The following is a 13,198-nucleotide window of genomic DNA, read 5'->3' as shown; positions in this document are numbered from 1 at the left end:
GAATCCTTGCTTCACTATTATTAATGACCTTGAATAAATTACTTAATGTTGCTGAGCCTTAGTTTTCTCCTTTATAAAAAGAGATCATAATATTTCACTGGTTTATGGTGATGATTTAAAGAGCACCACATGCTAAGAGCCTCTGTCAGAAGAGGCCTACTAAGTGCTTCTGAGAAAGATGCTCCTCCCTGATAAAGGCATAAGCTGTGTAAGGAAAAACCCTCATGCCCTTGCCTGTCCTTCTGCCTGGCATGCTGTGATTCGGGAACATTTTATTGATGGCTTCAGTAGCCATTTTGCCATCACAGGGCAACAGTCAACAAGTTAAAGACAGCAGAGTAGAAAGAGAGAAAGAACCAGTTTTCTTAAACTATGGGGTTTCACTAGAACCAACAACCTACAGATTTCTCATAAAGTATACAATAAGGGTGCTTGTAATTCCAGCCATCTTTGATCGTGTTCTCTCTTTCGATGCCAAAAGCAATACAAACTAACTGCCTGTGGCATGTGTTTATAAAAGGTGCCAAGAATTTAATGCCAGGAGGCATTTTGTTAACTGTGCTTGTATTTAACAGCCATGGTAAACATTTTGGAAAGTCCACTCATGTTTTTCACTGGTCTGTCCTTTACTCAAGCCACACATGCTTTTCATGTTTTATTAAAAACTGGTATTCAAATAGACACTTTCTATTTTTGCAATTTCTGCTGGATCTTATTTGAAAGCATATTTGAACCCTCAATATATAGGTATTGCAGACATTTGATAACTCTTCTACTGTATATGTGCATGAAAGAGATTTTAATATGCATGGGTTCTCTTAAACCCATGCAATCTGTCACATATGTTAAGCAATACTGAGGGATGTAATTGCCTTGTAAAAATGTAAAAAAAGAGCAAATTTATATGGCAATTTTAGTTTTCCCCATCTATAATTTTTATTATTTAGAACATAGGAACTCAAAATTATTTAAAAGTCCTATTTCATTTTGTAAAGGAGACTTTTTCAGTAAAATGTCTGAATGAAAGTAACAACATATTTAAAAATGTTACGATTTTCTTCCCTTTAAAAAGAACATATAAACCTCTAGCAAGGCTAACCAAGAGAAAAAAAACGAAGACACAAATTATATCAGAAATGAAAGAGGCCCATTATCTCTGGTCCAACTGACATTGAAAGGGTAATAAAAGGATATCATGAACAACTCTAGGCCCACAGGTTTGATAACTAGATTAAATGGACCAGTTCCTTAAAAATAACACAAGAGTAGGGAAAATAGAAGTCACTTGGATATACATATCTCTTCAGAAGTACACAGGAATCCAGTAGTTTGTCCCTGTTTTAATATTTCTGTGCCTAACCAGCAAAGGTTGCCAGAGTCACCTGTTTGAGTTAACATTTCAATTTATAAACTGAATAGAACAGGCCTCATATAATTTATTTCCTTTATAGCTTTTCTTACCTGTGCTAGACAGAGTTTTGGATGCTTAAGTATCTGGCTCTGTGTAAACACATAAGATGAATATAATTTTATAGGCCATTTATAAGTGGCTCAGTGAAATCCTTTGGGGGAGCAACCCTGCACATGTCTGAGTGGTCAGATGTCGGCAGGTTCCTAGACATCAGAGATGTGATTGGTATTTAGTATTAGTAGATCAATCACATTGTTTATTCACATGTTTAGACTTAGTTAACATGTGAATAATAGAGAACTTAAAATATAGCGAGCTAGTGTTACTGATTATTTGTGCTTTGATTATTTTCTTCCCAGTACCACTGTACATCCATGTCTTCCTATGACTTTTTTGACTATTCTGAAGGTGACCTTGTCTTTTACATGTTTTTTGGTATCACACCTGAAAATATTGTCCAGCAATGCACAGATGTAAATATATCTATGTAATTTGTGTTTAAATTATCCTCATGCTGCTAAAATGTCTCATTATGTTAAAACATAGAATAGGGAGGAACAATTAGCAAATTCATGAATTGTATTCTAGCATTGTGTAAGTTTAAGGTGTACAACATGACCATTTGCTATACATATATGTTGTGAAATGATTGCTACAATAAGACTACTTAACACATCCGTCACCTCACGTAGTTATCTTGTTTTTTGTTTTGTTTTGTGTGTGTGTGTGTGTGTGTGTGTGTGTTGAGAACTTTTAAAGTTACATAGGTTTCAGGTGTACAATTTTGTAATACATCATCTATATATCACACTGTGTGTCCATCACCGAGAGTCAGTTCTCCTTCCATCTGCATTTCTAATAAACTCTCTGGTCACCCTGAAGTTTCTAGTCCATGTACCATACTTTGAGTAGCAAGACTTCAGATAAAATAGACAAATTAAATTGAGGTACATTAATTCAATAGACTGTTTTGGAGCCATTAAAAAAATGAGGTCAGACATAAAGAAATCTGCAAGATGTGCTGTTTAAATGAAAAAAGCAAAAAGAAGAACTGTGTATATTATGACTCTATTTGCATGTTTTCAAGGAAATTTATATATGCAAAGAAAATTTCTGGGAGAATATATAAGAAACTTAATTTGAGTTTACATGTGAGGAGGGACAGTGAGGTCTGGGGTGGGGGGACACTTTCTTCTATGGTATATTACTTAACATTTGTTTTAATCAAGAAATATTTAAAATATACAGAGATTTATAGAGAACATTATAAAGAAAATAAATTCCTCAAATATAAAAGGGGTTTTTGCTTCAAATGTTTTTTTGCCATTAACATATATTGTATTGATGAGGCAGCTGAAAGGAGGCAGCTCCTTTTTAACCCTTTTTGGTCCTAATCTCCAAAGGTACCAGCATCCTGAGGTTGGTGTGATTTTTCCCATGCATATTTTTATAGGTTCATTGCATAGGAAACATTAACATATATATTGGTTTTGTTTTAAAATTTTATATAAATGGGTCTTCTATTTTTGAATTGTCTTCCATGTGAGTATATTATTCTTTTAGTAAATAATATAATAAAAGAAACAGACCAAAATCAATAAAATCAGTCTACCAAACTGTGTGATATAGTTATGCTGTAGGAAGGGCATGGGATTGGGAAATCAGAATTATGTCCCTACAGTCATAGTAATCCTTGCTAAGCAGCTGTGACACTGGGTGAGTCATTATGTGTCTCTGGGTCACAGGTTTCTATGTAGTTTATCTAGATGCATCTAATCGCCCAGTTATGTAATATATTAATACATATTTTTCCTGTTCTCATTTTACAACTCACTAAGACCTCAAAAACTCTCATTCAGATTCCAGGAAGCCAGCACCGTGCATTGCCGTTTTTGCCACTTGGGTGCTGATTTGACTTCAAGGACTGTAGCTTTTGGCTGATGATCTGACCTGTAAGTTGATCCCAGTTGTGTGAAAATCAGCCAGACAACAAGGAAGAGAAGCGACAAATGTGAGTGACAAATATACCTGACACAGCTGATGTGAGATGTCGTCCAGTCTCCTCTCTTTGTTCAATACTCATGGATGGAATTTTTTTTCAGGTTTAGCTATGACAGATTTCAGTAGTGGCAGTGAGTGCTTTGGTTATCACCTGTTTTACTGCTGTCACTGTCACCATTGTGTTTTCTTGGCTTAAATATTTTGAGGGTGTGAGTCATGTGGATGCAGTCACCTACTCGGGAGCCTAATGCTGGTCTTGGCAGGAGAGGTAAGAAGAGAGATATGACTGTCCGCAGGAACTCCCTCCCCCACCTCGTAAGCATTTATTGGAAAGGTGGAAAACTGAGAAATGTTCAAAGCCAAGGTTATGAAATCAATAAAGAAGCTGAGAATGTTTTGGAGGGCAGTTTGAGATTCTGTAAAAGGATTGATGGCCATTTATTACTTTATGAAATGCAGATCTTATAGTAAATGTTGCTGGAAATAGGAGCTATGGAAGAGAGATTATTTTATAATGTCTTTGCCAGAAAGAACCAGGACGATTTAGATCTTTTTTATTTTGTTCATATATCACTCTTGTGTACACATAAAATGGAGAACATAGTGAAATAAATCGGTGTTCCTAAAACTTTTTTACATTCAAAGTCCAGTTCTTCTGAATCATTGACATTTGCTGCTTCCTACCAGGGACCCAGACTTGCATTCCAGGTCCCATGCGTGCAGCTCACTGGTGTGATTTCGGAGACGTAGGCATAACTCCAGCCTTAAAGTGATAGCCATCATCTGTGGTAGTGGGATTTGGGGACTTATGCTGGAAAAGAAAAGATCAACTACAGACCAGTATATTTCAAATAAGTATAGGTAGGATCTTAAATTATATTTCCCATGTCCCATTCAGATATATATTTGGTATTCTCAGGCTTTCAACCACAACTTCTTTCAAGTCTTAGATCCTATGTAATTAACTCATTTCTTGTTCCATATTAGAAAAACAAACAAACAAATAAACACGTTTTCATTTAATCTATTCTGATTTATTCAATGGGTTAACATTAAATGTTTCCCTAAAATTATATGAATAACTATATAGGGTAATTTCATTTTCACTGAATTCCCAAGCATTCAGTATATTCGTATGCTTGTTATTTTTCTAATCCATGACTTTTTCCCTCCTAATCAACTATATTTTCTTTTGCTCCAAATACCCATATAAGGTAGCTTCTTCCACTTTTGCTAGCTTTGCTTTGTGAAAGACAAGGTCCAGTGCCTTATTTGTATTTAATTTGCTTTCTTCACACTGGATATGCTCCAATACATCTCTTTTGGATAAGGAATTATCCTATCTTTAGAGAGAGGATACAGCAGGGAATTAATACTTTTCAACCTCATAGTGCAGATGACTCTTAGATGATTAAGTTTTTGTGATTGGCTGTTAGGCCTGTACAGCTTTTTATTTCTCCAAATTTTGTTGTTTTCCAACTAATCAAATTTGGTGGCAGTTACTGCAAGATTTTAAAAGTGATGGTCATAGAATAGAGACATGAAAAATTTTATGCAAATAAAGAGGGATTTCTCTTTGCGAAACTGTTTTTCACCATTTAGTTTGAGTGATTATAGCTCTTTATTTACATTTCCTCAGCAATTATAGCTACTTGCATGTGCAATGATTTAATTCCCATTGAACCATGATGAAAAAGAAAGCAAAACTGAAAAGAACAAAACTAAAAATCTGAAAATGGAAAGCCACCATGTTTCTCTCAGGCATTTGGAGGTACTATAAGGATACTCATCTGTCCTCAGAAGGTGATTCTGGGCAACAGGAAATGGAATATGAAAGCTACTCTGTACGTTCCCAAAAGAAATTATGACAGAGAGTACTGAGCACAGGAAGTAAGGGGCCGTAGAAATGGAAAGTCCACTGAGCTGTCTAAAGCAACGTGCTTACAGCCTCTGGGTGCTGATGGAGGCTTACCAGGTTCTTCCAGCTCTCTTCCAAGAAGCAGTCTGTAGTAGGACGGTAGAGAGCAGGAATGCCGACACAATTAAGATAGTACTTAAAATGTACTATCACAATGTAGCACAGAGGAAAAAGTACAGGCTTTGGAGACATGCATCCCTGGGTTAGGCTTTTGTTCCAGGTGTCTGAGGTAGAACAGGCTTCTCAAAATTTAAAGTGTATACAAGTCAGCTGAGGACCTTGTTAAAATGCAGGTTCTGACGCAGTAGGACTGTGGTGGGGCTCAAAATTTCATTTCTAATAAGCTCCTAAAAATGCCAATGCTGCTGATCTGTGAACCACCCCTTGAGAAATAAGGGCCTAGAGGAGTTTGCTTTATTTTCAAGTTTCAGTTACCTCCTCTGAAATATGGTATTGAATTACATGATTGTGGCTTTGATAGTAAATAATATATGTAAAAGATTTAGTATAGTGCTTAGTACATCATAGGTATTCAATAAAGGGCACTAATATTGAACTTTTCCCCATTTAATCAGCTTCAAATGTTTTGCCAACTTAAGCCAAGGAGAAGTTACACCAGGCACATTCTTATTAGGTCTGACAATAAGATTTGGCTGTCTAAGGAAGGTTGCATTTTCGTGTACACCATTGGGTTCATTTTTTTTTTTTTTTTTAAATGAGTGACTGTTTTAGCTACCTGAAGATTTCTGGTTTTCTTTTTTCTTTTTTTCCCCCGACTAATAGATATAATACAGAGTCAAAGAAAAAAGCAGGAAACGAACGAAAGAAAATTTTAACAATTAATATCACCTTGGGCAGTTTTAAAAGGAAGGAGTAAAACCAGCTAGGATTTTAGATGTATTCTTCAAACAACTTGATGTATAATGCATGAGAGAAATTTGCTTGCAGTCAGGCTGAGTGGTGCTGATATGCTAAGAGTACTCAATGAAGGAACAGAAGAGTTCCAGAGTCTCTAGGCTATTTTTCTGTTACAAAAGTTCTTTGTAGCTCTTTTACATTTCAACAGTCTAAGGTATTACCACTTTGTGTAATTCCTTTGGTAACTGTTTCTGATTTTATAAAGTTAGGCTTTTGAGAAAATTAGAAGTTCTATTCTGGTGAAAGTACAGGAGTCCTGTAATTACCCAGTGTGCTCCACAATAATTATCGATGCTTGTGCCTCTTTTCCCTTTAGCCAAGTAGGCCTGCCTTATTATGATACGGTAAGTGCTTAAAATGTTTTCTCAGAAGGAAATGACTACGATGGGGCCTGCTCCCTTTTTCTGCAGGAGGCAGAAGATTAATATGAAACATCCAGCTCACTCTGCTGTTGTGTTCCCTTTCTGTGTATGTCCTGCAAGTGTCTTTAAGTTGAGTTCAAGATTTTGTGAGCAGATGAAAATTTTAGTCAAAAAAGACACACATGATAAAGTGATAGAAAGATGTTTCATACATTAAGAAAATATAAAAAATGGAAGGTTATTTTGTTTCCTTGACAGGTTGGTTTTGAAAACCAAACAACAGTAGGTTAAACTTTAAATTTTCAGGAACAACTCCTCTTAAAAATCTAACTAGTTAGAGCAACTCATTTTCTTGACAGAGAATCAAAGTAGAATCAAAATTTTTAATTAATATGGCACAGCACTCCTTTTCTAAGCAGTTCAAAGCAATTTTGTATAAATGGGATTATTTACCTTCGTAACATATTTGGAAAACAACTAGACAAATGCCATGATTATCTCAATTTTGAATACTTAGAAGAGAGAAAATTTACCCAGGTGGCAAATTTGGGACTAGTTTTAGATGCGTTTGTGCCCTGGAACCTTCTGGTGGTCTCACTTTCTTGTCAATGAAGGATGTTGGTATAGCTAAAAGCAAGGGTTTTATTGTTTTTTGTTTTTAGAAATTAACTCCCTTGATCCTACAAGATGGCCAATGAGTTAAATTAACCAAAAATATTAAATAAGCATCTTCTGTTCTTCTACGTGCCAGGCATTATGAATAGAGTTGGTATAAAATGTGCAAGCAGGAATCCAACATGGTTCTCATCCTTACGTACCTTGTGGTCTAGCAGAGACGCCAAATGTCATAGATTTGGAGCTTAGAGGCAAGGTTGGGGCTGGAGACTTCAATTTTGGAGTTCATACAAACAGTGATTGAAGCTCTGGATATGAATGAGATTGGCAGGAAAAGTAGTCCTTAATCCTGAGTCACATATTAGAATAATTTAGGAAGCTTTAAAAAATTCTGAAGTTTAGGCCCTATGCTAACCAGTTAACTCAGACCATCTCTTGGGGATGGGCCCTGATGTTGGTATTTTTAAAAGCCCCCAAGGCGATGCTAATATGCATCCATAATTGAGAACCTCTGGTCTGGAGGGGGTGAGGGGAAGGCAGATAAAAAAGACATTTTGGGAAAGCATAAATCTCAGTTATTAACGGAATTTTCAAAAGGATATTTTAAAGAGGAATTGATGTATCAAGTTCTTAATTGTTGAGGAAAATGATCTAATCTGTAGGATAAAGGAAGGGTTCTATTCTTTCTTGTTTTCCACGTTGTACATATGTGTAATTTGGAATTTTGACACTTTTCCTCAAGCATCAGAATAACAAATCAGTCTCATAGGTTCCCAAATCAGCATTGTTTAGATGGCTGTGGAGTTGACACTGGGTAGAGTTGAACTTTCATCGTTGAAATGGTCAAAATATCATAAGAAAAAAAAATAACTATGTATGGTAATGGATGTTAACTAGGCTTATTGTGGTGATAATTTCACAATATCTACAAATATCAAGTCATTATGTTGTTCACCTGAACAACATATATGTCAACTATATCTCAATAAAAAAACTAGCCCTGGACAGATGTTTCTGTGCTGACTCTTCCTGCTGTTCTGCTGCAAGAAGACATTTGGACTTGTACCAAACGTCTGATTATAAGACATCCTTTTCCCTGTTGTGTTACCTCCTGCTGCACATTTCAAATTTTATACCCATCGATGACTTTGCTAGTTTTTTTAAATCTCAAGATTAATAGGTACTACTACCTATGTACAAAATCCACAGCAGGACGTGATTCATGTCTGAATTTTAAAAACTCCATGTTCAAATGGATAAGCATCTTTTATTCTGAGTGTTTACCACTGTAATGAATTCAGGAAGTGGAGAGGGAAAGGAGAAGGGTGGGACCATCTGACTCCCACTCTCAAGGAGCTTACAGTGTTGATTTAATAGGAAATAAGTGCTGCAAATAGTTTTACAAGACTTATAATATATATAAAGAGGGCATTTTCCCCCGTGCTGTGGAAGCAACCCAGTTCAGAAGGGCAGAGATGACTTGTCTATCTTTTACTCTGGGCATAATGGAGTACTTAAAGCCTCCTTTCATCTCCTAAATTAGTCTGCTTCTTTTCTTTCTCCGTGTGTCCATTTTGTTTTATCCAATAATAAAGGACTCTGACTATTGCCTTCTATGATCCCATCCTTTTGATAAAGTATCTCTTCAAACTATTTCTTCCAAGGCAGAATTATTCTTTTACTTGGGAATCTACCTCACAGAAGTCCCAGAACGTCGTGTAAACCCAGTCTGGTATTTATTTGTTCTTCTAAGTTGCTTTTCTCTCTACAATAGGTCTTCACCTTTTTCTGACTAAATGTGATCAGCAACTTTGCTTTGAGATGCGAGTGGTCAAGCTCTAGGTTGTCAGGCACAGTGGAGTACAGAGCCAGAGCCCTAAGAGATGGCCAGGCCTGGCATTCATAGTGCAAGCAGGGCAGGAGAGTCCAAGAGATGTTCACCTCCATCTCCTTGTCCACGTTACTAGGCACCATGCTAAGTGCTTTATATACATGGTACCATCAAGTCTTCTTATCATCCCTATTAAAAAAGTTCTCCCATAAACTCCACCTTAAACATGAGCAAGAAAAAGATCATGAAGCATAAGGTCCCGTAACTTCTTCATAGCAAAGCCTAGATTCAAATCCGAGTCTCACGTCAGAGTACATCATACAGCCTGCAGTCAAAATAGGTTTCAAGCCAATATGCAGGGACCAATGCTGGGTATAGAAAACAGGTTCTGTGGCGGGGATTTGTGGTGCAAAATCCAGAAGTGGGCAGACAACTCTATATAGTTAGAATGTGTCTATCTTCTATGGAACACAAAAATTTCTTTCCCCTGTGCATTGAGAATTTCTTTTTAATATTATCACTTTTTAATATTATTCTTTTTAATATTATCACTCAATTATTGCAGGAAAAAAGCAGGACAGACATATACATCCCAATGATACAGCACTTGGTAAACATGGTGTAGCACTAAGTATAGTTTGAGGCACAGGAAGAAGACAGTTTTCAAAAAGGAATGATACTTGTCTCTAAATTTCAATAAAGAATGATAAAAAGAGTTTTCCTAAACAATTTTTTTTCAATTGCTTTTAGGAGCCAACTTACAGGAAGATTGTCTTTGTGATAATCTGTCAGTATTTACTATTCCTCAAATCTTGAGCATTTCTTACTATTTTAGCTTATTGAGTTTGCTTCAAACAGTAAACCAAATGTGCGTATCTTCTCTGGTAGTGACTAGAGTATATTGTCATCAATAAATAGAGCGCAGTTAAATTGAAAAGTGTTGGGACCTAATAGGTATTAGGTCTGATGTGGACAGAATGATTTGATCATGTCAGCCCTCATAGTCATGTCCTAGTTATGGGGGATTCATTGAGTTCCATGAGAATGTCCTTTAGAGTATTCTGCCTCCTTTGTGACAGTCGCTGTTGTAAAGGTGTACTATAGGGCAATGAATTAAATGAAAGTTATTGATTATTTGTCTCTGGTTATAATCCAATTATATATGCCCATAGTAACTCAGTAATTCTTCTAGACCATTGCAAGCGATGTTCTCTAGCATTCATGGGCTTCCTGGAGTTTTTAAATTTTTATGCCAAATCATGGAGGTGTGTGGGCTAAAAATATATATATATATAATTTTCTTCCTCCTACCTTCTTAGTTCTAGCTGGGCGAATCAAATCTAACAGAGTCAGTTTAACAGGAGAAAAAGCCCAAAGTTTTTTTTGTGAAAGTACATTTGGGGGTGCCATAATGAGACCCAGAGAGGCATCTGGCAGTTTATATGCCATTTTGGACAAAGGAGAAGAGGGGCAGGGGTCTGGGACTTCCAAGGGGAGGCAGGCAATTCAAACAAATTCCTTCTAGGCAACCCAGAAACAATGGAACACTGTGTGTGTGTGTTGGGGGAGGTGATCCTGTAGAACAGGTTTTTCATGGATCCTTCCTGTCCACCATACTTAATTCAAAATGCTGAGGTGAATATGCTAAGATTCCCTTCCTGAAGCAGGCCTTTCCATCTGACTTCTCTCGGGAAGGAAAGGGGAGGCTTAAAGGTTCTTTCTGAGTCTTCTGTTTCGTAATAAACAGCTTAAAGTAGTTACCCCAAAGACACACTTTGGGGTGGCAAAACTTTGGTTTCCTCCAGAGGAAACTGCATGAAGCACAGAACCGCCCTTACCTGTTCTGTGAATTGGAATTCCAGAGTAAGATTTTATTTGCGGAAAAAGAAATCTGTAGTAAGAAAATACTGAAACCCACAGATACAGATCATATCTCCCCAGATCATTATTGTATTTCACATGCAACGCATTTAAAAACATATTTGCCGTAGACAGATGACAGTAGTCATTTCCCATGTACCTAGCAGTTTCATCATCTTGACCTTATAAAAGAGATTATTATTGTCCCTATAATTAAATACTGTGAGTTATATGAAAGAAGTAGAAGTGTTCCCGTTTTTTAGGAGTACATATACCAACAGGGACAAATAATAATTTTTGCTCTAATATATGCTTCTAAAACAAGAATCAACCTTTTTTTTTTTCTGTAAAGAACCAGGAAGTAAATATTTTGGGCTTTTGGGGTCATATGGTCTATATTACAACTACTCAACTCTGCTGTAGTTGTATAAAAAAGAAGCAGTCAGTAGACAATAGTGAGCAAATGAGTATGGCTGGAATTGGTCTGCAGCCTGTAATTTGCCAACCTCTGTCCTGAAAAGTCAATGTGCACATATACGTATAGATATAGAAACAAGTGGCCATATTTAGTGATAAACTTTTTAAGAAAAATGCTAGAAGACAGATTTTAATGAGTATACTTAGAATTTTAGAGAATAGTTAATGTTTGGTTGTCTTGTGGTTTTAGATTATTTGTTTTTAAGTGTTCAAAGATATTTTTTCATGTCTGTATAATACTTTGCATACTAATTATACATTTGAGGATTTTAAAATTATTTTTGGAATGGGTATTCACTTTCATTTCATTCTTAGCTATCACTGATAAGTATTTGTCTGTACTAACATTATGCCCAGGGTTTGCTTGGGAGATTAAGAAACTTTTTTTTTTTTAATTTTTAAATTCTTTTTTATCAGTTTCAGGTGCACAAGGCAAAGTAATACTTAGACGTTTATCATTTATATCCCTTACACTGTGTGAACCCCACTCCCCCCATCCACTACCCCTCTGACATCGCACAGAGCCATTACATTTCCACTGTCTCTCTTCCTAATGCTGTACTCCGCTTCTTGTGAGTATATATATACATATATATATACATACATATATATATATGTATGTATATATATATATAAAATTGTAGTTGGCATTCATTATTGTTCAGCTTCAGCTTCAGGTGTACAGTGCAGTGATCAGGCATCTACATCATCCCTGAGGTGGTCTCCCAAATGGGACAAGTGTCCATTAGATACCTTACAAAATCTTTATAACATTATTGATTACATTCCCCAAATTAATTTTCAGAACCCCGTGGCCATCTTGTGATGACTGACTGTTTTCTAATCCCCTCACCTTCCCCCTTACCCCCACCCCCCACCCATCTAGCAACCCTCAGTTTTTCCTCTTTGTCTCCAAAACTGTTTCTGATTAGTTCATTCACTGATTCTTTTCTTTAGATTCCGCATATAAGTGAGATCATATGGTATTTGTCTTTCTCTGTCTGACTTAGTTCACTTAAAGGAAACATTTTATATTTTTCTAATCACAGACAGAACTATTTTCTAGGGAGTAGTCCTTATAATTCAGCTCAAATACATTTTGACTATATTTATTTTATTTATTTTAAGTTATAGTTGACATTCAATATTATGCAGTTTGCTTATTTCAATGTCTTTATTTAATGGTGGACAGAGATGTGGTAATTTATTGCTTTTAAATAGATGTCTAATTTTCTCACTTTTTAAATGTTAAATTTACAAGGTCAAAGGAAAATCACTTCCTCTTTAATGTCTTACTTTGTTTACTATCTGTTACACATATTACCCGTGACTTTAAATATTTTCAACAACTAGCTGTAACATCTCAAAAACGTATTAAAATGACCTTAGGAGAGGACCGAGAAGATTATCTGTGATTACAGAAGCTAAAAATCTTGCTTTTTAGGAAATGTCAGAATTATCAGGGAAATGTATTCCAAGAAACAAGATTATCAATGAACTCTTCAGTTATTAAAAGGCATTAAGCAGTGCTTTATGAATATTAAAGAATACATGTACTTACAACATTGAAAAATTACTCTATGACTCTTTCTGTAATACCAGCAGCTTCAGATAGAGCTATTTTCATGCACAGTACATAAGAGCACATGCTATAGCCCTTCTCATGGACAGTAATAAGGATGCCCTGGGTGGGATGTTTTTACTGAGTGCCGTATAGAGCAAGATTGGGGATATCATCTCTGCTCAGGATTATACATCCTCAGAAGCCCTGGTCTACACAGAGCTGAGCATTGGTCTCATTTGAT

This window comes from Rhinolophus ferrumequinum, chromosome 10 (assembly GCF_004115265.2).
Source record: "Rhinolophus ferrumequinum isolate MPI-CBG mRhiFer1 chromosome 10, mRhiFer1_v1.p, whole genome shotgun sequence".
NCBI classification, from domain to species: Eukaryota; Metazoa; Chordata; class Mammalia; order Chiroptera; family Rhinolophidae; genus Rhinolophus; species Rhinolophus ferrumequinum.
Note: the sequence above shows the minus strand (reverse complement) of the source record.